We start from the raw sequence: 6,013 nt of genomic DNA, 5'->3' as shown, positions 1-6,013 counted from the left end.
TCCAGCCAGTGTACTCTATATTTATAAATAAAGTTTTATTGGAATTAATCATGTCCACTTGTCTACATATTGCCCACAGATGATTTTACACTTCAAATGCAGACTTGAGTAGTTACAACAGAGACTATATGACTCACAGAACCTAAAATATTTGTAATCTGATCCTTTGCAAAAAAGTTGCTGACCTCTTATCTAGATGCATCCAAATTTCAAAATCATTATTGTCTAATTCTATCATATCTTTTTATTACTTGAAATATTTCTATAAAGAGATAGCTTTCTCTTACATGTTACCTAGCGCCATCTGATTTTTAAGTGTATGCATAATTTAGATCAAAATTAATTTTAATAATGATTTAATAATCCTAAGTACTTAATTTTATATAATATTTCTATTTTAAAGAGGTGAACTATAGGTTGGGTTTTACTGTTTCATTAAATTCCTGTCATAAAAGGCAAAGTTGTATATCTTTTTTCCCTACCCTATCTCAAGACTTTTCCAGAATTGCCTTGGTTTTCCCAAGGCCCAGGGGTTGCTATATGTCAGGTCAGAGTTTCGTGTCTGAGTTTACCTAAAAAGTTTAACAGTTGTCATATATGACTTTTTTTTTTTTTTTAGGGAAAAAAAGCCTTGCAGAGCCAAACCTGGGATAACTGCTGAAGAGAATCCAGAAGAAGTAATATACTTTTCTGGCTGGACTATAATAGTTGGCAACAGGGCAAGCATTGGTATTCTGAAGCTAATTCCTGTTTTGAGAAGTCCATGTTTCTTCTTAAGTTAACACATAAATAAATGTAGGGTCAGTCAAGATGGGGTTTTCAAAAAGGTCCACCCTTTTGTTGGGTTACATCTCCAGTGAAGTAAAACCCCACAGCTCAAAGGAATCTACATTACGAGACTTTCCAACCCTCCCAAGATGTCCTTGGCCTGGCCTAAGTTACCAGAAATTACTCATGTGAATGCAAACAGCAAGGCTCAACAAGCCACCCATATAAAAGGCTGGAAATACTCCAGGAACTATAGATGGTCAGGGCAGATGTTATTATTTCTTCAATAACGACTGAAAAGGGAAATAACAGCCTTGCTACGTGATAAGAGTTGTAAGAACTTTATGCATTAGCTCCTGTGGTTGGTATTATGACTTCTATTTTGCAAAAAAGGAAACTGAGGCACAGAGCGGTTAACTATTTTGCCCAAAGTTGCAGAACTAGTAAGTTACAAAGGTGAAATTTGGATGTGGCTGTCTTGTTCAACGCAGGGTTTACAGTGAAGCTCTGATAATGTTTGGAGAATCATTTCCAGAAATTCCACATTAAAGATCTGCATCAAATAAGAGTGGGGGCTGCTTTTCAATGATGCTGTTGCTACTCACAATTCCACAAAGCATGGATATATGTGAAACAATCATTCCCCGACTGCATAGGTCTACTATTTATATGAAGCTATTTAACTTAATTACAAATAATTTAGGCTACAGATGGGAGCAAAGCAACATTAAGGATCTTGATTTTGAAACCGTTCTAAAATAGCTTTTAAAATCTAGGAGGCAAATTGTCTTTCCAAATGGAAATGAATGTGTGATGCAGTGAAGTCTTAAAGTTATTAGCATCTTTTGCTGAGCCTCCATCTATTTCCTTTGTCATTTACGCAATGTACAGTCTTTAATTTCAGCTTCATGATCAAAGAAATGAAACTCAAGAAGCTCACCATTAAAATCAATGGCTGTGCTTAGTGAGAGGAACAGTGGCAATATGACAGTTGTTTCTCACCTATGACAAAGGGCAACCGGCCTCTCTTAATGGTTTCAGGCACAGACCCTGGTCCAAGTTCTAAGAGTATGAAGTCAGCTCGCTTGCTCTCGCGTGTTCTCTCTCTCTCTCTCTCAGACACACACACACACACACACACACACACACACACACACGAAGCTCAGCCTCACCCATCCCATTCCAACGTACCTGCGAGGGCTCCACTGCTGAATGCAGTGCCAGGAAACATGTTTTTAGGAATTCAGAGTATCACATTTCATAATTTGATTTAAATCAATTATCCCATCCCTCCCTGGAACAGGCACAAGCTCCAAAAATACAAAATGTAAATGGAACCAGCTGCAGCGAAAGCCTTTTGCCAGGATGGATTTCAGTCAACATAATCAGCCTCCTTTTCGAAGTACATTATTGTCGAGACCCAGAGATTACATGAAACACTTTCAGTGTCCTGGGAGGGACCGGGAAGGTAAGCAATTATGGAAGGGGAGATATAGAGGGAGTTAATCTCTGTCCTTGCTTGCCTTCACTGGAATTCTTAGTAAGAATTAATTCACTCCTCTGAGAAACTGTGGTCGTTATTGGCAGGCTTCAAACACTGTCCTTAATTTATGGATATTTACTAAACCATATAATCACCCTGAGTTATCCCATTACAGGGCTCAGCAGAGCTGAGGTCTGCAGACTTGGGTGTGAAAATCAAATGTGAGAAGTTTTGAGAATGTGTGTGAGTGTGTTTATTAAAGAGGGCATGAGTGTACCCCGCAATCATGTAGACTCCCAACATGCTGCCCAACAAATGGATTCCATGCGTGGAGTCTGGCATCCTTCCATTGAAATCTTTCCTTTTAATTGATTTAAAATGATAATTCAATTAAAATAATTATTCTAATCAAACTTCATATCTTTTTGGCAGGTTCTATGGGGCCCTCTGCCCTCAATGTTATTTTAGTATTTTCTTTATTTGCTTTCTCACCAGGCTGACTTTGGTTCTCTAAATCTTTGGAAAATTTTACATCATTGGGTAATCACTGCACCCTTCTGGAGCTTTCCACTCAAGACACAGGGAACAAGAAAAATAAAATATCGTAGAGATGTTGTATTTTGAATTTAGCCCAGAAAAGGGCCACCAAGTGACTGAGAATGATGGAAAGGTTCACTCAACCATTCACCTAAAATGAGACCTCAAAGAGACCAGTCAGCCTGTTAAAGCTGTACAGTGAGGATGAGTGGTAGTTCCATTCTTACTCTTGTCTAAAGGTTGTACAGTTCACAGGTATTTTAACATGTCTTTTAATTTTTAAATAATACTAGTTATCGGGCCTCCCTGGTGGTGCAGCGGGTTGAGCGCAGTGCTGTGAAGCTGTCTGCAGCCTCTGCAGCATAGGTTCGATTCCCAGCCGGCCAGGGAACAACCCACCTGGCGTGGTAGACCTCTCCTGCCTTGCCCGCTGCTCCCCTCATCAGTGTGTGGTCCATCTGCCTGTTCTGCTCCCTGCTCTGTCTCTGGTGAATCCTCTCACCCTCCCGCGCCTCTGGCCTGTACCCCAGCTCTTGTATAAATAAAAAATAAATCTTTAGGGACTCCCCGGTGGCGCAGCGGTTGAGCGCTGGGCTGCAAAGCTGCCCGCAGCCTCTGCAGTACCGGTTCGATCCCAGGCCACTAGCAAGGGGCCCACGTGGCACGCAGACCTCTCCTGCCATGCCCGCTGCTCCCCTCAGCAATGTATTTCGTCAGTCTGCCTGTTCTGCTCCCTGCTCTGGCTCTGGTGAATTCTCTCACCCTCCTGCACTGCTGACTGTACCCAGTGCTTGTATAAATAAATAAATAAATCTTTAAAAAATAAATAAATCTTTAAAAAAATCTAAAACAAAAAAATATTACAAGTTATCTCATTTCTTCTATGCAACTATTGTATATTAGAAGCTAGGAAGGGTCAGATCCTCTCATGTCCATACTAAGAATGAGAAAAAAGCAGCACAGAGACAGCAGTAGCTACAACACCACCACACAGCTGATATTTGAAGGGCTATCACTGCAATTTGGAGAAACATATTACAATGTAAGTGAACAAAATCTACTTCTATGTTTTAATTTTAGCATGAATAAAATTTGCAAGAACACTAGGCCAGAATGATTTGCATAATGGCCAGTTTTTTGCTTTAAGAAAATGTTTGTATGTCCTGAAAAATAAAAAGACTCCAGGTGCATTTTTCCTGAGAGATACCATCTTCCCATTCTGAATCATGGATGCCTGGGAATCAGCTGTGGTCTCCGCTACTTTTCAGCCATGCTAATGAGCATGCAAAAAAATCTATGACAGTAGACACAAGCCCTTCTCTGGTGCATTCCAAGTTGAACTCTAGACCAAGAGTCCCAAGACGATTCAACAGTTCTGCTACTGATTAGTTATGTGATTTAGGGAAATCCTTTTTATCTCTCTAGGCTTCAGTATGCCTACTAGATCAGATGATCTATGAAATTATGTTTGGATTTTAGTATCTACTTTTAGCTCAAATAGCCTCAATTTTTTGAGATTTCCAATATTAATCTCATTTGAAAATTATTGCTAAGAGAAAAACTGGACTGTAACAAAGCGACAGGCCAGGCTTGATTAATACCTTCCTGGCAAAAATTCAAAGCGCTTATGTATCAGCATATCGTAAGTATACCTTTTTAAAAAATAGATTTGCAGTACCTTTGCTGCTACTTTGATGGCATGTAAATGTAGCTATTTTACAGCTCTTTTAGCAAAATGTAGAGCTGGAGAGTGTCCTTGGTATCTCATCATGCACCTGGCGGTCAGGCAGAGCCTCACAAGGGGAAGAGGAAGGAGTGGGTTCCGGGCCTGTGGACACTTCTCTGTGACGCCTGATCTGTGTAGAGCCTATCTCAGGATTTACATTAAAGTCATATGGGAAACTCTGAGGGGGAAAAAATAGGTTTAGAAAAGGGAATTAAATAATCATTCTGAAGGGTATTAGGTCAGACCGAAGGTTTCTTCCAAACTTCACTCTTTTCCAAATTGCTTCTATGCAGGATTGCCAATTTTAGTGAGCCAGCTTTGAGAGAACCTCTTTGCACATATATACTTTGCAACTGCATGAGGCTAATAAACAACACAAATTGTATGTATCTGAAAACAATTTTTATGTATGTGTATATGTTACATGTGACCCAGATGAAATTGCAAGTTTAAGGAAACCAGCATTTAATATTATGTGCTCTTTTCGTTTATTCCTTTTATATGTAAATATGCTTTCATATACTTTATACATATACACACATATACTTTTATATGAAAATTCACAAACAGAAAGACACCTTAAGAAAACAGATGAAAGGAGTAGAAATAAATCATCCCCTAAAACAGTTTTTTAAGCAAAAAAAATCCTATTCAATAAACAGTTTCTAGTATAGGAAAACATTTGACCAGTTGGTGCATTAAATTCATGAAAGTCTCACATCCAGAGTCCTGGGCTGTCTTGCAGGTATTCTGATTCAGTAGTTCTGCGGCATCATCCAAAAATACACATTTTAAAAAAGAACCCAAGAAATATAACCCACAGACAGATTTTCAGAACCATAACCTGGATAGTTTCCCCTGAACACCCTACCTTACCAGTAACCAGTAAGTTTGCCCGTAACTGCTGTCATTTATCAGGACTTCTTAGCCTTGTCTCTTGTAGAATATTGGTCTATGGGAATAAGCACTAAATTAAGGGCCAGATATATTCTTAGCTCTGCTACTAAAGATTTGGTTGATCTCATCTCTTCCACAGTCAAATGAGTTAACAAATGCAATCATTTATTAATCATAGCAGCAAAATCCAGATTTTTCTTTTCTAAACAAAGAAAATTCACATTTGGTATTATGTTAATAACGCAAGCATAGTGTTTTTGTTCACATTCTGTGTCTGGCATTGGTTCACCTACTAAATATTGGGAGGAAACATTTAACTCTGCTTAATGCACATAGTACTTCTCAAATATCCATTCTGGCCAAACCAAAACACTAAGCAAGGAATGAAAGAAATAAGACACGGACGCTTACCTCTCCTGAACAGTTCATGTGTAACCTCATGGAATTCATTCTGTACTAGAATTCATTAGAAGTCATTCCATATTAGAGATATGCAAAGTATATGCAGAAGCATTGAGAGACGGAGCCAAGAGACAGATGTTTAACATGGAAGGAGGTTTTGTGGAGAAAGTTAAGTATCAGGTAAGTTTAATAAGACATAA

This window comes from Talpa occidentalis, unplaced genomic scaffold (genome assembly GCF_014898055.3).
Source record: "Talpa occidentalis isolate TD23 unplaced genomic scaffold, MPIMG_talOcc4v2.1 talOcc4.5, whole genome shotgun sequence".
In the NCBI taxonomy this organism is placed as follows: Eukaryota; Metazoa; Chordata; class Mammalia; order Eulipotyphla; family Talpidae; genus Talpa; species Talpa occidentalis.
Note: the sequence above shows the minus strand (reverse complement) of the source record.